Here is a 23,126-nt window from a genome sequence, read left to right on the forward strand (position 1 = left end):
TTTCAAATCTATGACGTTGTTAACAATTTTATAAATAACTTTCCACTGAATAAATTCTGGTCCTAATGGTTTTGCAATGGTTTTTTTTAACCCATTCAGGTTCCGTCGTTTTCACGTGAGAAATGTTCACCTCCCATTCATTAGCCTATAACTTTATCACTACTTATCACAATGAACTGATCTATATCTTGTTTTTTCCACCACCAATTAGACTTTCTTTGGGGGGTACATTTTGCTAAGAACCACTTTACTGTAAATGCATTTTAACAGGAAGAATAAGAAAAAAACGGAAAAAATCATTATTTCTCAGTTTTCAGCCATTTTAGTTTTAAAATAATACATGCCTCCATAATTAAAACTCACATATTGTATTTGCCCATATGTCCCGGTTATTACATCGTTAAAATTATGTCCCTATCACAATGTATGGCGACAATATTTTATTTGGAAATAAAGGTGCATTTTTTCCGTTTTGCATCTATCACTATTTACAAGTTTAAAATAAATAAAATATAGAAATATTTCATCTTTACATTGATATTTAAAAAGTTTAGACCCTTAGGTAAATATTTACATGGTTTTTTTTTTATTGTAATGTTTTTTTTTTTTTTAATATTAAACATTTTATTTGGGTATTTTTGGGAGGGTGGGATGTAAAGTATAGTTTTATAATGTAATTGTGTGTTGTTTTTAATTTTTTAAAATTTTAGTTGTAGTTTTACTTTTTGGCCACAAGATGGCGGCCATGAGTTTGTTTACATGACGTCACTCTAAGCGTAACACACGCTTAGAGTGACGCATTGGGGAGGGAACGGCCAGAAAAAGCACAGCTTCCGAGAGAAGCTGTCGCTTTTTCTTCAGCGGGGGAGAGGAATCAGTGATCGGGCACCGTAGCCTGATTCACTGATTGCCTGGCTACCAAATCCGCGGCCGGGAGTGCACGTGCACGCGCGCGATCGGCCGCGGTAGCGCGCATGGTTCCTGGACGTAGTTTCTACGTCCAGGAACCAAAATAGGTTAAAAATAGTTTTAGGTCAGTTAGGTCCCCACTGGAAACAGTTTGTTGCAACATGCTCAGTAAAATAAAATACCATAAAATATCATGTCAACAACAGATGCAGAAAAGTATTTGACCAGGTCAATTGGCCCTTTCTAGAAAAAAAATATATCTTACATTTGGTCTTACTAATAAACACATTTCACATTTTTTCTAAACATATGAATCCTCCTACATAAATTATAATCAATGTCTTTCTATCCTCTCATTGTTTATTATCGACAACAGTACAGGGATGATCATTATTCCCTATGCTCTTTAATTTTTTTATAGAAACTTTTATTCAAAAACTAAGATGAAACCGAAATATATACAAGGTCTAAAGATAGATTATTTTGAAATTAAACCTATTGGCTATCACTAATAATCTAATTTTCACTCTTACTTCTCCAATGACCTAAATACCCTCCTTTATCCAAAAATTAGAAACCTTTAGTTATATATATCAGCATTCAAGGTAAACATCAACAAGAGTGAGATACTATAGTTTAAAGAAAATCTGTGAGAAAAAAACCCTCTGCGGGATACTTACCTCGGGAGGAGGAAGCCTCTGGATCCTCACGAGACCTTCCCCCTCCTCCCCCGTCCCAGAGATCCAGCGCTGAAAGGACCTGAACACCAGGGAAGTAAAGATTTACCTACCGTGATCCAGTGAAGGCACAGTAGCGGCTTTCCGATGAGGCTCAGGCGAAAAATAGCCAAGCTCGATCGGGTCCGCTCTTCTGCACAGATGAGTCGCGCTTCTGCGCAGTGGGGTGGACCCTAATGGGCTCTGCTATTTCGTTTTTTATATAAATTTATAATATAAATGAAATTATGATGTAGGATCATTTTTTTATAGCAGATACCACAGGTTCTCCTATATATTACTATTTAGGTAGAATATTAATCAAAAGCAGCTATACAGGTTTTTTTTTAAAATAATCCAGAACATGGATGCCTACACTGCCTACACTTTTTCGGCTTGTCAGCTATTTTGAAAATGTCTGAGGCCAAGTGGTCTTCTGTCATTTAAAATGCAAAATTTTGCAAGAGTCCCCCCCCCCCCCACACACACACACAAGCATAGTTAAACAGCCTCAAACTCCTTCTTTATACCCCCCCCCCCCCCCCCCAAAAAAAAAAAAAAAAACACACACATTTACATGCAGACTTGCATTCTGTAGTTGAAGAATCATCCCCCATATCTCAGCATAGTTAAACAGTCACAGAATCCTTCTTCACACACACACATGCAGACTAGCAGACTTCTGCCCCCCCCCCACCACCACCAAAAGAGACCTTGGGCCCGCACATTGTATGACACAGTGTACCCACCTACAAAGAAAATACCAGAAACTCACCTGCAGCCTGCTCTTGTATCCTCTCTTCACCTCACTCAAGCACTTCTGTTTGGACTGCACTGGCGTGTCCAGACACAAAATGTATAAAACGGGACTCAACATCATTTGAACTGCTGAGGGGTTGTGGCCACATTGCTCCCTGTCTGCCAACAGCCTGGAGGGAAGGGGGTGGGCCCCAGAAACTGTCTCTCCCTTTGCAGCGCCTCTCCCTGTGCCGTCCTTTGATTTGCTGTGCAGCACAATTTGACGGTACGCCATCACTGTGTGTGGTGCACTATTTTGAAGCATTCAACCATGATCTATCCAGCAGTCCTTCGCGATCTACGCAATGGGTACCCCCGATCCAGATGATATCTCTTGGAGATGCAAGAACGTCCAAGATTCATGCATGCATTTTTGGATCTTGTGCAATTAAATTACACTTTACTGGAAGAAATTGACTTGATAAATACAATTTTATTAATAAATATCATTATCACTCTTGAAATTATATTTTTTAAACTTTTAGCCACCATACAGTGTGGGCCACTGTATGGTGGCTAAAAGTTGAAAAATATAATTTCAAGAGTGGTAATGGCCAAGTACCTCGTTGGCCAAAGAAGTCTGGACCTTTAGTATGCCCCCTTACTGGTTGGGTGCTGCCTGAATACTTTGTTGCTTTGCCCATATCCTATTAGCATTTCTTCTGAGTTTTGTCCAAGGAGATGTTTTTATGCCTGGTACACACCATGTAATTTCCCATCAGATAGATAGGTCAATAGATAATTTTCAACAGATCCAGTCGGATTTCCGATCATTCTTCTGAAAAAAATGATCCCTGTTGGAAATGATCTTTAAACCTTACCAATAAAGTAACATTGTAAGGAAACGCGGAAAGGCCGCTGTCTCTCGAGGTGAGGCGGCTGTTTCCGCGTCCAGCATGGCGTCACAACGCGGAAAAAACGCCGCATGCCGCATAGGCAGTGCGGCGGAATCCGCATTGGTAACGGCGGAGTCCGCATTGGTAACGGCGCAATCCGCATCAGAGGCGGACCCCGCTCTAGATACATTGCATGACAGTACTGGTGTGGCTGGGACTGATAGTCCACCAAGATTCAGACTTACACGCGCGCAAGCACAGAGGCAGAGTTTAAATAGCAGTTAGAAGGGAGTCGGCTGACCAGCTGGGTCAGCTGACAAATTCCACTGCTCTCATTGGACCAGCAATTAGGGAGGTCCTGAAAAGGTCCTAGAGTATATATACTGCTGGTTGTTCACTTGCTCTTTGTCTGGCGTGCGATCACATATGTGGGAGCACCCAGATCCGTAGTCAGATCCGCAAGTGTGCCGGGACCAGCTGGAGCTGTAATCCTACACTTAGCTAGATTCTGTTGATAGCTAAAGTACTAGTTTGATTGTGATTATCTGTTATGACTTTTGCCTGCTTTGACTACTCTTCTGAACTCTGATCTTGTACCTCGATATTTCTGATACTCTGTTGCCGACCCCCGGCTCGTTTCTAGACTCCGCCTTAGCCTCCTGATTCTGTACCTCGATATTTCTGATACTCTGTTGCCGACCCCCGGCTCGTTTCTAGACTCCGCCTTAGCCTCCTGAGTCTGTACCTCGATATTTCTGATACCCTGTTGCCGAACCCTGCCTGTACTTAGACTCCGCCTTTGTCTCCTGATCTTGTACTTTATCTGTCCGTGTGTTTACGACCTGGCTTGTCCGACCTCGAGAACCGACCTTACCGTTAGAGGCGGTTCCTCGCTCTGTTAGCGACCCTTCCTCCTGAGGGTCACTTTCAGACATCCTTCCCACTGTCAGTCTGACTCCTCCCGCCTTGGAGAGCTCAGGTCTGCGGAGGGAATCTGTGCAGTACTCCTTGCTGCACTGAGGCCTAGTCCTCAAAGTGTTACTGTTACACCAAACACTACACTCTACTCAGGTGAACCGAGGTTAGTTAGTATATCGGATTATCGGTGAGACTGCAGATCACTTATAATCTGGTATATATCTGTATTTCCGGTGATACTGCAGATCACCGGTAATCAGACACTCTCTGTGCCCACCGATCGTTACAGAACGCCAGACCAAAAGACAGATGGAACGCGCTGATCCTCTGACTGCGCTTGCCACTTCGGTGGACAGTATCCATCAAGCACTGGGCCAGCACAAAGCCTTAATCGATGCTCTATCAGGCTCAGTGCGTACCCTCCAGACGTCAGTTGATTCAGTGCGATCCCCTCCTAGTGACGACATTCGCATGCCTGTACCTGACAAATTTTCCGGCCACAAGTCTGACTTCCGGAATTTTAGGAGTAGAGTGTTATCGTACTTCGAGTTGAGACCCCGATCCTCGGGGACTGAGACCCAACGGGTCACCTTTATCAAAACTTTGCTGACTGGTGACTCCCAGTCATGGGCATATAACCTGCCTCCTACCGATACTGCTCTGACCTCGGTAGAGGAATTCTTTAGGGCCATGGCCGTAATTTATGACGACCCTGACCTTGCTGCATCCTCGGAGCGGAAGCTCAAACTTTTGCGGCAAGGCAGAGGTTCGGTCGAGGATTATGCAGCAGAGTTCCGTAGGTGGTCAGTCACCGCTAGATTTGACAACTTTGCCCTGATGGATTACTTCTTCTCTGGGTTGTCGGAGGAGGTCTCCGATCTAATGTTAACCATACCCGAGCCCAAGACAGTTGATGAGGCCATATCATCGGCCATTCGAGTTGATCGCAGGCTACGCCATCAGAGGCAGGCTAGGGGCAGTCACCGTGTCAGAGTGACTTCGTACGCAGCAACATCCGCTGCATCCTCAGTAACAGCATCTCCGCCCTCTCCGGCCTTGCCTCCACCTGAGCCAATGCAAATTGGTCGATCAAGACTGACCCAGGTGGAGCGAAGGTGGAGGATGACGGAACGACTGTGCCTATACTGTGCAGAGGCAGGGCATAGGGTGCGTAACTGTCCTAACAAGTCGGGAAACGACTTTGCCTAGGAGTAGTGGGGGGTGACACCCTAGGCACACAATTTTCGCCCCTCAAAGAGAAGAAATTGCTTCTCCCCTGTACCATTACATGGGAGAATAAGTCAGTAGCCACTGAAGCATTTATTGATTCTGGCTCAGCGGCTAACTTTATGAATCTTGAATTTGCTCAGAAGTTGGGTATTCCCCTCACTCCAGTAAGTCCCCCCATTCTGGTCACAGCGGTGGACGATTCTCCTTTGCAACAAGAGCGCCCACTGTCACAGACCCCGGAGGTGAAAGTCGCCATAGGGGTATTACATGGGGAACAGTTACGGTTTTTTGTGTTACAGATGTCCACCTCCACTATTATCCTAGGTATGCCGTGGTTGCAAACTCATTCACCTCGAATAGACTGGGCCACGGGTCAGCTAACTTCCTGGTCACCTCATTGTTCTCGATGGTGTTTGGGAAAGGTAACATTGGGGCAAACTAGAATACAGGTGGGAGGTGTGCCAGACCAGTACTCAGAATTTTCCGATGTATTTTGTCCCAAGGCAGCTGATAAACTGCCCCCACATCGCCCTTTCGACTGTCCCATCGATCTCCGTTCAGGTTGTGTACCCCCTCGGGCCATTTGTATAATTTGACGGGACCCGATAAATTGGCCATGCAGGATTATATCCGTGAGAATTTTGCCAAAGATTTCATTCGCCCGTCCCGGTCTCCTGCTGGAGCCGGGTTCTTTTTTGTTAAAAAGAAAGATGGAGGCCTGCGACCCTGCATTGATTATCGCGGCCTTAACAAGATTACAGTGAAGAATCGCTATCCGCTGCCTCTGATAGACGATTTGTTCACTCAAATCACTGGTGCCAAGATCTTTTCCAAACTGGATTTGCGGGGCGCGTACAACCTCATACGCATAAGAAAGGGCGATGAGTGGAAAACAGCCTTTAATACTCCAGATGGGCATTATGAGTACCTGGTAATGCCCTTCGGGCTTTGTAATGCCCCGGCCGTTTTCCAGGAACTCATCAATGAGGTCTTCAGAGAGGTGTTGGGGAGATTCGTTCTAGTCTACCTTGACGACATCCTTATCTTCTCCAACAACCTCTCCGAACATAGAACCCATGTGAGGTTTGTGTTAAATCAGCTTAGGCAGAACTCTTTGTATGCCAAACTTGAAAAATGTATTTTTGAGGTAACTTCTGTCTCCTTCCTGGGGTACATAATTTCCACCACGGGCCTGGCTATGGATCCCGCCAAGGTCTCCGCAGTTCTAGAGTGGCCTCAGCCGGTTGGGTTAAAGTCCCTCCAACGTTTCCTCGGTTTTGCCAATTATTATAGGAGATTTATTAAAGGGTACTACACGGTCATCTCTCCCCTTACCAGTCTTACTAAAAAAGGAGCAGATACCACTCACTGGTCTCCTGAGGCTGTACGGGCGTTTGCCACCCTGAAGAGCCTATTCTGTTCAGCACCCATCCTCAGACATGTGGATACGTCCTTTCCGTTTATTGTTGAGGTGGATGCTTCGGAGGTTGGGGTGGGGGCTGTGCTGTCTCAGCGGTCAGGTTTGCAGGGTAGAATGCATCCGTGTGCTTACTTTTCTCGGAGGTTCTCCCCTGCAGAAAGGAACTATGATATTGGCAACAGGGAGCTTTTGGCTATTAAATTGGCTTTCGAGGAATGGCGACATTGGTTAGAGGGAGCTGAGCATACCATCACGGTTTACACCGATCACAAAAAAAGAGGTTGAGCCCTCGTCAGGCTCGATGGTCGCTATTTTTCTCTAGGTTTAGTTTCATTATTACGTACACTCCAGGTAGCAAGAACGTTAAGGCGGATGCGTTATCCAGGTGTTTTGAAGCAGAGACAGCACAGCCCTCCGTTCCCGAGACCATTGTTCCCCAGAGGTTCATATTGGCAGCAACTGGAACTTGGGAGGATTGGAAGGAGACTTTGATCCCCTTTCAGCAGGACATCCTGGAAGGGAAGCCCGCAGGGGTTCTATTTATCCCTCTGCCTTTTCGTCTCCAGGTACTGGAGATGTTTCATATGCATAAGAACGCTGGGCATCCAGGGGCATCCAGAACACAGGATCTGGTGGCCAGATGTGCCTGGTGGCCCTCTCTGGCAGCAGATTGTAAGGAATATGTGAGGGAGTGTGCGATATGTGCCAGGAGCAAACCCTCCCGGCTGGCACCTGTCGGCACTCTGCAGCCTTTGCCCACCCCGAGTGAGCCATGGACCCACCTGTCTATGGATTTTGTGGGTGAACTTCCCAGATCCGAAGGCATGGCGGTCATTTGGGTCATAGTTGACCGCTTTAGCAAAATGGCCCACTTTGTGCCATTGAAAGGCCTCCCCTCGGCTCAGGAATTGGCCGAGTTATTCATTACGCATGTCTTTCGGTTGCACGGCATTCCTGAAGACATAGTCTCTGATGGGGGAGTCCAATTTGTCTCCCGATTTTGGAAGGCTTTTTGTCAGCTTATGGGAATAAAGCTATCATTTTCATCAGGATATCATCCTCAAACTAATGGCCAGACCGAGAGGATAAACCAGTCCTTAGAGCAGTTCTTGAGGTGCTATGTTGCAGAGGCGCAAGATGATTGAGTCAGGTTCTTGCCCTTCGCAGAGTTTGCTCAGAACTATTTAAAGAACTCATCCTCTGGATTTTCTCCCTTCCAGGTAGTAACGGGGAGATCACCTAAGTTCTCCCCACTTCCTGTGGCCTCCACTCCGTTCCCAGCCCTGGAGGTCTGGCAAGAGTCATTTAGGGACCTTTGGGGGACGGTAAAAAGTAACCTAGAAAAGGCATTTCTGAGTCAGAAGGGTCAAGCTGACAAAAAACGCTCAGTAGAGTGGAGGTTCCGACCAGGGGACTTGGTCTGGGTATCCACACGTCACTTGACCCTGAGACAACCTTCTGACAAACTTGGTCCCAGGTTCGTGGGTCCATTCCCGGTTGCTAGGAAGATCAACGAGGTCACATATACCGTTGATTTTCCCACCAGCATGCGGGGAGTGAGGTCCTTCCACGTATCACTTCTTAAACCCGCATTTCAGGTGGGTCCCACTCCTCCTCCTCCTGTGTTAGTAGATGCCCAACCTGAATATGAAGTGGAAAAGATTTTAGATTCCCGCACGGTACAAAACTTGGTTCAGTACCTCGTACATTGGAAAGGGTACGGCATTGAGGAGAGACAATGGGTACCGGGTTCACGCATGCATGCAGACGAGTTAAGGAGGGAGTTTCATACCTTACATCCCGAGAAACCTGGTAGGAGTTGTCCGGAGTCCACTCCTCGGGGGGGGGGGGGGGGTACTGTAAGGAAACGCGGAAAGGCCGCCGTCTCTCGAGGTGAGGCGGCTGTTTCCACGTCCAGCATGGCGTCACAATGCGGAAAAAACGCCGCATGCCGCATAGGCAGTGCGGCAGAATCCGCATTGATAACGGCGGAGTCCGCATTGGTAACGGGGGAATCCGCATCAGAGGCGGCCCCCGCTCTAGATACATTGCATGACAGTACTGGTGTGGCTGGGACTGATAGTCCACCAAGATTCAGACTTACACGCGCGCAAGCACAGAGGCAGAGTTTAAATAGCAGTTAGAAGGGAGTCGGCTGACCAGCTGGGTCAGCTGACAAATTCCACTGCTCTCATTGGACCAGCAATTAGGGAGGTCCTGGAAAGGTCCTAGAGTATATATACTGCTGGTTGTTCACTTGCTCTTTGTCTGGCGTGCGATCACATATGTGGGAGCACCCAGATCCGTAGTCAGATCCGCAAGTGTGCCGGGACCAGCTGGAGCTGTAATCCTACACTTAGCTAGATTCTGTTGATAGCTAAAGTACTAGTTTGATTGTGATTATCTGTTATGACTTTTGCCTGCTTTGACTACTCTTCTGAACTCTGATCTTGTACCTCGATATTTCTGATACTCTGTTGCCGACCCCCGGCTCGTTTCTAGACTCCGCCTTAGCCTCCTGATTCTGTACCTCGATATTTCTGATACTCTGTTGCCGACCCCGGCTCGTTTCTAGACTCCGCCTTAGCCTCCTGAGTCTGTACCTCGATATTTCTGATACCCTGTTGCCGAACCCTGCCTGTACTTAGACTCCACCTTTGTCTCCTGATCTTGTACTTTATCTGTCCGTGTGTTTACGACCTGGCTTGTCCGACCTCGAGAACCGACCTTACCGTTAGAGGCGGTTCCTCGCTCTGTTAGCGACCCTTCCTCCTGAGGGTCACTTTCAGACATCCTTCCCACTGTCAGTCTGACTCCTCCCGCCTTGGAGAGCTCAGGTCTGCGGAGGGAATCTGTGCAGTACTCCTTGCTGCACTGAGGCCTTGCCCTCAAAGTGTTACTGTTACACCAAACACTACACTCTACTCAGGTGAACAGAGGTTAGTTAGTATATCGGATTATCGGTGAGACTGCAGATCACTTATAATCTGGTATATATCTGTATTTCCGGTGATACTGCAGATCACCGGTAATCATACACTCTCTGTGCCCACCGATCGTTACAAACATAAATACGTTTGATGCTACCCTTTTACATAATTTTTAAGTGCTAAGTGCTGAAAAGTTATTTTTTAGATAAGATGAAAAGTTATCTCCTGGGAAAAAACTCAGTAGAAAAAGTTAATTGGATAAGGGCCAGGGTTCCTTATAAGGCTGATTTAAATAGGTAGCTCATCAATGCTGCCAACATTTCTAAATGAGGTTAATGTAACATTCATGATGAAAAGGAAATGAAATAAAAAATAAACGTGCTAAATAGTAACTTGACAAAGTTCCACTCAATCTAGGAAGACTGGATTTCCTCTGCATCAGTAATATAAATACTAGCTATGCCTGACGAAGGCTCGGTAAGTCGTGGAGTGACTTTGTGGTCTGGTTCTGTTACTCAGTTTCTGCATAATATCTATAATGTATTTAATCTTTGACGGTTAATGATGCTTGTGTGTGAGAAAACACAGGAAAGCATGCCATCAGTTTGAGTAGAGTATAGATCTTTAAAGGAGCACTATTGCGAAAATTGTAAAAATTTAAAATACATGTAAACACATTCAAATAAGAAGTACATTTCTTCCATATTAAAATGAGCTATAAATGACTTTTCTCTTAAGTTGCTGTCACTACTAGCAGGCAGTAGAAATCTGACAGAACCGACAGGTTTTGGAGTAGCCCATCTTTGGAGTAGCCCATCTTCTCATATTTTCTTTATCTTCAAAAGCACTTAGCGAATGGCGGTTGCCTCATCCAACTGACAAAAAAGTGTGAAGACAGCAGAGAGGCTGGCCAGCATTTTGTATAAATCATTTTCAGAGAGTACCTTTATAAAGAATAAAGGCCATGCTGAGAATCCCCCATGAAGAAATGGACTAGCCCAAAACCTGTCAGTTCTGTCAGATTTCTACTACCTACTGTAAGTGACAGCAACATAGGAGAAAAGTAATTTTGGCTCATTTTACTCTGTAAGAAACATACTTCTTATTTGAATGTGTTTGCATGTATTTTAAATGTTACGATTTTCACGATAGTGGTCCTTTAAGTCTCTCATCAGCTGGACACAATCATGTGTTAAAGCATAAAGCAAACACAGCAATTTACAGCTTTGAAAATCAGCTGAATGACATGGTTCCCTTTGAGTCCTCATACATACCAGTATTTCTAATTAAAGTACACCTAAACTCTTGCACAACCAACAAGGAAAACACATATAGTTATTGAAAAATTCACTCCTTGTGTGTTTAGGGAGATCAGTCTGTGTAATTAGCCGAAATCACTAAATAATCAGCAAGTGTATATCAGGGCTGTCAGCTATGCCAAGGTGTGCCATTATTCTTAGCTAATATGTAAACACTGAAGGTTAACCCTTTCTGTGCTCCCAGGAATGTCCAGGAAGTAAACAATGCAGGTTTATTGTAAGAGTTCTAAAAGTAACAAAGAAATGTTTTATTTTAAAGGTTATTATGCTGTTGCTTGTATTTTATAGCAGAGATAACATGGCATCCATGGCTACAATTGCTAGGTAATGTCTAATGATGTTGATCCAGGGATTTTATCTGATTGCCATCTGGAGTCGGGAAGGAATTTTTCCCTTTAGGGGCTAATTGGACCATGCCTTGTAAGGGTTTTTTCGCCTTCCTCTGGATCAACAGGGATATGTGAGGGAGCAGGCTGGTGTTGTACTTTATACTGGTTGAACTCGATGGACGTATGTCTTTTTTCAACCAAAATAACTATGTAACTATGTAACTATGAGATGAAGTTCTGAGTTTAGGTTCACTTTAATACCAACAAGTTACCTTTTTGAAGTGACATGACACTCAAAATTAAATGTTTGCTCTAAAACACAGCAAAAACAAAAAACAAAACAAAAAGAAACAAAAAAAAAATAAACCACACAACCCCCCCACCCTCCCCCCAAATACTGTAGAAAATATGTAAATTGTGATTTAATGTAATTTGAAGGCATATTTACACCTCACTGCAGCTAACTGATAACATTGCAGGGTAAATTGTCAGATTGTCTTACAATTAAGTAATTGCTGTACAAACAAAGTAAAGAAAATTATCTGCTTCCTTTCTTGATACAGCTGGAGATTTCCTTCATTGTCCATACAGCGCAGTACAGCTCAAGTCTGATTAAAATGTCTTATCATTAGTAATAGACTACACACCAAATTATGCTCAAAGGTGTACATTCATATACATAATACTTTACTTAATATATAAAGAGACATGTAAAGCCAATAAAGCAGTAAGCAGACACATGATAGTGAATTAAGCATATATAATAAATGAGAGTGCGCATACAAGCCGGTATATGTAAACAAACTAGATAATGGCCTCAATTCACTAAGATCATGCTGGAGATAATAAGGCAAGAGAAAACATACCACCACACAGTAAGAGAGTTATCTTATCTCTTCATTCCTTAAGTTACCTCCTCTGTAATTAATTTACCTCCTCTGTAGTTAATTTACCTCCTCTGTAGTTATTTTCACACGCAGTTAATAAACAGCTGTCTTTAACTCCGGAGTTATTTTAAGGATTGAAGAGTTAACTTAAAGACAGGAGAGTTAACTTTAGGTTTGCCTGAGGTAAAATGTTTCCTGAATACGACATGCCTCATCACCATGGTGATCACTCTAGAAACGTTATTAAAGACAGGAGATAAGCTTAGTGAATTGAGGCCATTGTTAGGCCAAAAATACGGAAAGCGGCTACCAAAGATCCATAAAACAAAATTGTGCAATATTGCTTGTACACATCAAGTGGACAATGTGTCAATAAAGACTATAAATGGCTTCAATGTGCCAGTCATAGCTGAACAAAAGTGAAATACAAGGCACAAACATAATTATGTACAACACAAGGCTTTCCGACAAGCATATTCTCTAGCTTAGGCCATGCACCCACTAAATAACCTAATTACGCACTGCCTGTACATATACTGTATACATCCCCCACCTCTTGTTTCCACCCCATTCCTTTAGATTGTAAGCTCGCAAGGGCAGGGCTCTCACCCTTTTGTGTCATGGAATGTTATTAATTCAATTGCTTGCACACTGTTAGACATTTATACATTTTAGTCATCATGTTAAATCAAGTTGTAATCAGCAGTGCTGTATCTTGTATCAGTGTTCATATTTCATGTATATCATTGTCTGTATCATTATGTATCCCTTGTTTGTTTTCTTACATTGTACAGCGCCACGGAATATGTTGGCGCTTTATAAATAAATAAATAATAATAATAATAATAATAATAATGTCTACTCAACAATGCAATATACAAAAATAAATGAGGTGATTCAAAGAGTTGTCTATTGCAGACCAGGTTAGTGCTAATGAAGACCACCAACTTTAAAGGGTACGATCCCCTTTATCAATAGTCCTCATTAGCACATACAAAAGAATAGAAAAAACAGAGAAAAAGAAGAATAGAGGAAAACAAAATTAAAAATGATCCGTGAAAGAAGATGCCAGAAGATGAGTCTGGAGTCGGAAAGGATTTTTTTCCCTTTTGGGGCTAATTGGACCGTGTCTTGTAAGGGTTTTTCACCATCCTCTGGACAAACAAGGATATGTGAGGGTGCAGACTAGTGTTGTACCTTATTTAATAGTTGAACTTGATGGTCTTTTTTCAACCCACATTATGTAACTATGAAATAGGTATACAGAAGATTTTTTTAAACAAGTAGAAAAGTGTTTATTTGGCTGGGGAAAGGGGTTTATTGGGTTTATAGGGAATCAGGGAAGGGGTGCTATAACATTCTTTTTTCATTACTTAAAAAATATACTGTATATAAAAATATTTTCTTTATTTTGTTTTTATTAAAAAAGTGGAAAACACAGGAAAGTTTCATTAACCTGTTTTAAATCTCCAGCTACTAAAAATAAAACGACACAGCGACCCAGCTAGCTGTTTTGCAAGAAAGCAGACAAGAACAGGTACCATTACCAATGGCCAGGATTCTGTTAGTGGATGTCTGTACAGCCAAAAGGGGCCATGCACCATGCATGCGTGTGGCTATTTTTTTATTTGGAAATGTGTGCTGCCTGCTTTTGAAGATCACACCTTTACAGACCCTTTAATGAATCACCCTCTTGAGTTCAACTCTTTAAAATGTTCTTCGTAGGTTTGACATTCACGTTATTATTTCTAGGAACACGTTCACATACGTAAACTGTAGGTGGAAAATAATTACACTTTTTTTCCATTTCTTATTCCCTCGTCCGTGTTATAGTGTATCATATTTTACTTTTTATTTTTGATTTATAAAGTAGCAACCGTCCTTTAGCAGACTCTCGTGGGATTCTATGAATTATTCATTGCTATAGAAATACTTTGAATGAAGAATAAATAACCTATTTGAAAGGTTAAATTTGTCGTCATTAAAGTGACACACCCAACTTGGAAAAAAAGGTACAGGCTAGCCGTTCATCACATTAATCAGTCAAATGCTATAACCTAGATTTACTTTGGCATATTATTAAAAACTCCACTTAGACACATGCTACAGTAGTCACGATTAAAAGTAAGTTTATAGCGAGTATACAAAATTTACCAAACTGAAGAGTAAAATAAGATAGGTGGACAGACCTCCTCTATATGTAATTAAAATGTAATAAACAGAGTACAGTAACAATTTGAATGCCTAAAATGACCATGTGACCGATACATATTTTTAAATTAAATCAGACCTAAAATGAAAATAAACTGGTGAAATAAACAGTTGTCCTAAACATAAATAAGATTTTTTAAAGATCTCATAGTTTTATTTTGAATTTAAAGGTTGAAATTCTAGATTTAAAGCTTTGACAGTTTCACGTGAATGCTGTACATTTTTATATTATAATTCTTTTAAAAAATATTAAATATTATAATAGCAAAAAAATATTATCCACACTCAGCCACAAAAGGAGAGTGGGCAGAAGGAAAATTCTATTTTAAAATAACCTTTCATCACTTTGCAATTGCAAAACCGCCAAAAAAAGTAAGCAAACAAGTACAGGTAGTCCCCAGTTAACGAACGAGATAGGGTCTGTAAGTTCGTTCTTAGCCTGAATCCGTTCCTAAGTCGGAACATTGTGCCATCTCTGTCCCCTGTATCTCCTCTGTGCCCCCCTGGGCCTCCAGTGACCCCCTCTGTGTCACCTCTGCCCTCGGTACCTACTTATACATGTTTGCCATTTTTTCTTTGAATTTTTTAAAATTGATTTTCTCAAAAACTAAAAGTCCAATTCGAAATTTTTTTTTTGGGCTTGTTCCCATGGAGACACATAATCCATGCCATTCATATCGGTGGGTCGTTCAGAAGTAGGGCGTTCATAAGTCGGGGACTACCTGTACTACGGAATTTATTTTGAGTATCTTCTTGCTTGTTGGTGGTTTAAAAGGCAGTTAATTGGCAAATTGTGAAAATGTCATCTAGGAGGAAAGTCAGGAGAAAAAGTTACTTGCATATGGGCCAGTGGCCCTTATTCAAATCATTTTTTCTCCTGTTTTCTTGTAGAAAATATTTTTTTATCTTCTGTTGAAAATATCTTTCCAGCAATCTGAACCTGAAAAAGAACCAAAAAGTAGGCAAAAAAGTACTATCAAAATTATTCTGAGTATTTTTTTGCTTGCTGTTGGCTTAAAAGAAATGTTATGATTAGGTGTGAAAATATCACCTAAGGCAGTTTTTCTCAAACCTGTCCACGTTACTCCCCAATGGTGCATGTTTTGCAGGCAACCTCCCCTATGCACAGGTGGGGCAATTAGTGTCTTGGCTACATGGAATCCACCTAGATGAGACACTAATTACCCCACCTGTGCATAGGTGAGTTTGCCTGCAAACCATGCAATGTTGGGGAGTCACGACAAGGACAGGTTTGAGAAACACTGTCCTAAGGGAAATCGAAGGAGAAAAAGTTAATTGAATATGGGTCAGTGGCTCATATCCTATTAACTTTTCTCTAGAGTTTTTGCCAAAGAGACATGTTCCAATAAAATCAAACCTTACCAATAAAATATATTTAAAGTTTCAGACAAGAAAATATTGAAGATAAGATTGATATTCATCTTTTACCTTTTTTTTTTTTTAGCACTTTTTCTATTGCTAAGTGCTGAAAAGTTATTTTTAGATAAGATGAAAAATTATCTCATGGTAGAAAATGTTAATTTGCCAGTGTGTCTTTAGTTTAGTTAATTTTTCCTCTTGCCCCAGCACACTGTACTTTTGTGGCTAAGTGTGGATAGCATTATTATAACATTGAATTATAACATTGAATTTAAAAATAGATAAAAGTAAATTGAATTAGGGCCAATGGCCCAGTTTTTTCCTGGGTGATATTTTCATACTTTATCAATAAAATGCCCTTTAATCACCAGCAATCAGGAAAAAAGTCAGAATAATTTCAACAGTACTTTTTCACCTATTTTTAGCACTTATCAGTTGCAAAGTGCTGAAAACACTTTTAGCACAGCCTGTGGTAAATAAGCGTTACTGTCTGATGTGACTGTCATTATTGAGGTAAGCCACCTCCTCCCTTTTTTTTTAGTGTGTCTTTAATCTAGTTTTTTTCCCCTGGCGCCTCTTCCCCCGTTTATGCTTACCACATTTTGGGTTGGAGGGGTACATCTGGCCCCACAAGGTTTTAACCATTGTGCAGGCCAGTAACTGTTTTCATCAAGGGAACGGCCACATCCAGTCCAGGTTTGACAACCCAAGTGGAGTCGGCTCAAACATCTCCACCTGTTTCAAGTGGATGGTTGCCCCTTGTGCAACCCACCTTTGTGAGTAACCATTTGTTACACTGTCCATTCTCCTTTAATGTGTTCCATATTGTACTATTTGGGCTTCTGTTGTCTCTGTTCTTTCTTTTTAAGGTGTCAAGACATTCTACATAACTACACAGTGCTGAAAAATTATTTTAAAGGAAATATGAAAAATCCTCTCCTAGGAGTAAACTTAAGAAACAGGGCTGGTGCACACCAGAGCGGTTCTGGAGCGTTTTTTAAAACACTTGCAGGGGAAAAACCGCTTGGCTACTGAAAGTGAATGGGCTGGTAAACACCAGAGCGGGTTGTTTTTTCCACAAACGCAAACTTGGGGGCCGCAGGCAGCATTTTTTAGATTTCTGAGGCGTTTCTGCCTCAATGTTAACCACTTAATGACCTCCTAATGCCAATAGGCGTCGGCAGGTCGCAAGTGGTTTCCCATGGAAACGGCCGCTCGTTCATGTCAGTTCATGGAGGGTGTCTCCGTGAACAGCCTGCGAGCCTCCGATCGCGGCTCGCAGGCTAAATGTAAACACGCGGGGAAGAAATCCCTGCTGTTTACATCATACGGCGCTGCTGCGCACCAGCGCCGCAAAGGAGATCGGCGATCCCCGGCCTCTGATTGGCCAGGGATCGCCGGCATCTGATAGGCTGAAGCCTATCCTAGGCAGTGCAGGACGGATCACCGTCCTGTGCCGCCCACAGTGTGAGGGAGAGGGAGGTAAGGAGAGGGAGGGCGGAAATCGCTGTGGAGGGGGGCTTTGAGGAGCCCCCCCCCCCCCGCAAAACACAGATAGCCAGCGGCGATCAGACCCCCCAGCAGGACATCCCCCTAGTAGGGAAAAAAAGGGGGGGGGGGGGGAGTCTGGTCGCCCTGGCTGAAACCTGATCTGTGCTGTGGGCTGGAGAGCCCACGCAGCACAGATCATTCAGAAAAGCCCTGGTCCTTAAGTGGTTAATGTATAGGAAAGTGGAAAACCGCTCTGAAAAACGCTAGATCAGAGTGGTTTTCCAGGCGTTTTTGTTACAGAAGCTGTTCAGTAACAGCTTTACTGTAACAATATATGAAATCTGCTACACAAAAACGCTCCAAAAAACGCTAGGCATGTTTAGAAAACCTCTCTAAACATGCCTAGAATCGCTCTGAAATCTGCTTCAAAAAACCTCTAGCGTTTTGCGGTTCTGCTAGAGGTTTTTGGTGTGCACTGGCCCAAAAAGTGAACTGAATAGGGACCAGAAAGTGTGAACACATAGTAGTAGAACCACTTGTGTAACAGAAAAAGTTAACAGAAAATGTGAACCAATAAAAATATTAAAAAAGGTAAAAACCCATACAAAAACTCACCTTTCAGACAAGCAATAATCGAATGGATTAATGCAATACTTTTATATCGGAGGGCTTATCCTCACCTGCCTTTATAGGTATTATCAGAGCCGGATTAAGGCCAATTGGGGCCCTAAGCAAAGTAACCAATTTGTCCCCCCTCCCTCAACAACCCTTTAAAAATTTTACTAAAAATGTATTTGATTTAAAAAAGAGCGAGGTGAATTGGAGAAGAACGAAGGATGGCACCAGGGCACGGGAAGTGGGGTAAGACTCCCAATACACTCATAAGGAGTCCAAGGGGAAGCCGGGGCTGGATTACCATGCTGGTGGGGCAGTGGCATATCTAGGGAAAAGGGCGCCTGTGGCAAGCACTAAAGTTGTGTCCCATTTGGGAATGGAGGGTGAGGTGGTGCATGCCTACCTAATTTCAAATTTTTGCTGTACAAAAAGTAAAAAAAAAAGCACACCCAATCTCTTTATAGACAGACACACCACTACAAGTGACAAACACACCACAGCACTACAAGTCACAGACTACAAGTCACAGTGACAGACACACCACACACACAGCACTACAAGTCACAGACTACAAGTCACAGTGACAGACACACAACACACACGGCACTACAAGTCACAGACTCCCCCACACACCACAGCACTACAAGTGACAAACACACACCACACAGCTCTACAAGTCACAGACACACACAGCACTACAAGTCACAGACACCCCCACATAGAGCACTACAAGTGACAGACACACCCCACACACAGCACTACAAGTAACAGACACACACCACTGCAAGTGACAGACACAAACCACACACAGCACTGCAAGTGACAGACACACACCACACACAGCACTACAAGTCACAGACTCCTCCACACATCACAGCACTACAAGTGACAGACACACCACATACAGCACTACAAGTCACAGATCCCCATCCCCCCCACACACAGCACTACAAGTCACAGACACATATACAAACACACAGCACTACAAGTCACACACACACACCACAGCACTACAAGTGACAGACACACCACACACACAGCACTACAAGTCACACACACACACACACACACACACACACACACACACACACACACACACACACACACACACACACACACACCACAGCACTACAAGTGACAGACACACCACACACACAGCACTGCAAGTCACAGACACACACACACAGCACTACAAGTCACACACACACCACAGCACTACAAGTGACAGACACACCACACACACAGCACTGCAAGTCACACACACACCACAAACAGCACTACAAGTGACAGACACACCACACACACAGCACTGCAAGTCACAGACACACACACACAGCACTACAAGTCACACACACACACCACAGCACTACAAGTGACAGACACACCACACACACAGCACTACAAGTCACACACACACACACACACACACACACACACACACACACACACACACACACACACACACACACACACACACACACACCACAGCACTACAAGTGACAGACACACCACACACACATCACTGCAAGTCACAGACACACACACACAGCACTACAAGTGACAGACACACCACACACACAGCACTGCAAGTCACACACACACCACAAACAGCACTACAAGTGACAGACACACCACACACACAGCACTGCAAGTCACAGACACACACACACACACAGCACTACAAGTCACACACATACACACACACACACACACACACACACACACACAGCACTTCCAGTCACACACACAAACACAGCACTGCAAGTCACAGACACACCCCACAGCACTACAAGTGACAGGCACACCCCACGGCACTACAAGTGACAGACACACCACACACACAGCACTGCAAGTCACACACACACCACACGCACTGCAAGTCACACACACCACAGCACTGCAAGTGACAGACACACCACACACACAGCACTGCAAGTCCCAGACACACACCACTGCACTACAAGTCACACACACACACACACACACACACACACACACACACACAGTCATAGTCCCCAACAGTCCCGATTTGATCGGGACTGTACCGATTCCCGCCATCCCGCGCTGCCCCCCCTTCTGTCCCGGCCGCTGGGCAGAGAGAAGGAAAAAAACTGATCGAGGCACCAGCCCCGGGGATCTGTATGCGGGATGGATTGCCGCCGCTATTTCTCCCTCCCTCCCTCCCTCCCTCCTAATATGCCCCCCCAGTGTCGCCCCCACCTGCCTGCAGAGAGTTCAATGCGGACGGAGCGGGCTGTCATTTAATGATCTGGCAATTGCCTCTCCGTGCGTTTCAGCTGCTCTTCTTGGCTTCCTGTGATGTCACAGGAAGCAGGAAGCCGAGAAGAGCAGATGAAATGCACGGAGAGGCAATTGCCAGATCATTAAATGACAGCCCGCTCCGCATTGAACTCTCTGCAGGCAGGTGGGGGCGACACTGGGGGGCACATTAGGAGGTAGGGAGGGAGGGAAAAATAGCGGCGGCAATCCATCCCGCATACAGATCCCCGGGGCTGGTGCCTCGATCAGTTTTTTTTTTCTCGCCTCCTCCCACGGGCACCCACACGCTCCCCCACCCCCACGGGCACCCACACGCTCCCCTCCACCCCTATCAAGAGTCATATTAATAATATTTTAAAAAATAAATTTAAAAAATGGTGGGCGTGTCTAGGGGTATTGGGGGTGTGGTTAGGTGTGAGGCCTAAGTGTCCCGTTTTCTGTGCTGAAAATGTTGGGAGGTATGACACAGTAAACCTAAGCTTGTGTGGAGGAGTCTGAATAGTAATGCTGGGTGCCTGCATGCTCTCTGCCTACACTTCTCCATTGCCATACACAAGTTTGAAATCTCACCTAGCCCAGGATCTGTGTCCTCGTATGCTGTGCAGTGGGCGGGATCAAGGAGGTGGCTGCAGCTGGGGACAGAGAAGAGAAGGAGGATTCTGGGTGGGGCTGCTGCAGGAGAAAGGCAAGTGGGCTGACTCTGCTTGTCTGACTTCTTGGTGCCGATGGAGTCAGAGAGGGGGCGGAACTGGAGTGCCGATAACTTGCTAGTGACAGGCTCCTGTGATAGCCGAAAGAATGGACAAGTGGCACCCCAATAGCAGTGTGGAGAGTGAGGGGCCCGGTGCCCTTTAGACTGTAACTTGGGCCCCAAGCTAATGCTTGCAGTGCCTGGTTGAAAATCCGGCCCTGGGTATTATGAACGGGTGGTGGATACTCTCTGGTTTCTAACATTATAATATCCTTACCCTTACCTTCAGAAACATTTCTCATACTGTATTAGCCCTGACGAGAATCTTTATACTTATAATATATCCCTCTGGGAACGGTCGCCCTACCCTTATTCCCAATGGTTTTGTGGTCTGAGCTGTGGCTTTATTGAACTTTGGTATTTGTACTTTATTCACAAATGTGATTACTTGTTAATTTGGCTGTATTTTATCACGGATATGTTCATTGTTATACACTTTTTGAAAATTCTATAAAAATGATTGAAAACAAAAAAATTAAAAATAAAACTCAGGCATGAATCAGAAGCATCTCTGAATAAATACACTGTACAGTATAGAACCCACAAAGTAGAACCCGGGTTCCAATAAAAGTGCAAGTGCTAGCCAAGCAGTATTAGTGTGTATGGTGGATCATCACACATGAACAAAAGTGTAAATAATTTGCAAAAAAGATTAAATAAAAAATAAATGAAATCCATGATGAAACAAGTGATTGATGCATATATATATATATATATAAAAATACTAAGATCAGTGCCAAATATTTATTAACAGTTACCAAAAATAAGCTAAGCAGTGCTGCTCGGATACCACTTTTCACTATCTGGATCTAATTTAGATTCGGATACCCAGATATCCGATCTGGGTTGGATATCCGAGTATAACATTTTCCAATCCAGATCAGAATCGGATATCCGACCTCAGTATCCGGCCGGATTCAGATATCCGGATAGAAAACCGGAAGTGACCTGAAAATGGCTTAAAATGTTTCCAAAAGTCTCTTAAAATGGCAAAAAACCCTTTTGGAGGTCTCTCTCTCTCTCTCTCTCTCTCTGTAATAGATTGCGGAAAAGCCACCGCGCGGACTGGCAGCGAGGCGGCTGGTTCCGCATTCGGCTCAGCGGTTTGCACGCGGCGGCGTGCATCTGATGTGGCTGGGCCTTCTAGTGCACACAGATTGAGGAATACGCGCGCGCGAGGCAGAACCTTTATGACAAACGGAGAGGGATCAGCTGACCAGGTTGGTCAGCTGATCTCAGAGCGGGCGGCTATTGGTTGATCAGCGCTGGGTGGCGTCAATATATAGTTATTGCTGGTCAGTCTCAAGTTGTCTGCCATTGCAAACACTTACGTGAAAGCACTCAGACCATGGTCAGATCCCACAGTGTGTTAGAACCAGGAAGACCTGGGAATTCACACTGAGCCAGATTACCATTGTATTCCTATTGTGTTATACTTCAGACTAGTTCCAGGGTGTTGAGACCATGGACCTCACACCCAAGACTAGGGACACTATGTTACTACTGTGTTATTCTTCAGACTAGTTCCAGGGTGTTGAGACCACGGACCTCACACCCAAGACTAGGGACACTGTGTTACTACTGTGTTATTCTTCAGACTAGTTCCAGGGTGTTGAGACCACGGACCTCACACCCAAGACTAGGGACACTGTGTTACTCCTGTGTTATTCTTCAGACTAGTTCCAGGGTGTTGAGACCACGGACCTCACACAAAAGACTAGGGACACTGTGAGACTAGTTCCAGGGTGTTGAGACCACGGACCTCCCACCCAAGACTAGGGACACTGTGTTACTACTGTGTTATACTTCAGACTAGTTCCAGGGTGTTGAGACCACGGACCTCACACCCAAGACTAGGCCTTATTTGCTACCTGTTATGACCATTTGCTCTGTTGACCTCGCTCTTGCTTTCTCATTCGGTACCTCAGCATATCTGCCTTCCTGTTGCCAAACTCTGCCTGTCCCCGGTTACTGAATCAGTCTACTGTCTCTGTACTTTATCTGCCCGTGTGTTGCCGACCTAGCCTGCCCGACCTTGCGAGCCATCACTCTCTCTAGAGAGATAGGCCTTCCTGCTATTCAGCCTGGGGCTCCATCCCCTTGGAA

Source organism: Hyperolius riggenbachi, chromosome 4 (assembly GCF_040937935.1).
Source record: "Hyperolius riggenbachi isolate aHypRig1 chromosome 4, aHypRig1.pri, whole genome shotgun sequence".
NCBI classification, from domain to species: domain Eukaryota; kingdom Metazoa; phylum Chordata; class Amphibia; order Anura; family Hyperoliidae; genus Hyperolius; species Hyperolius riggenbachi.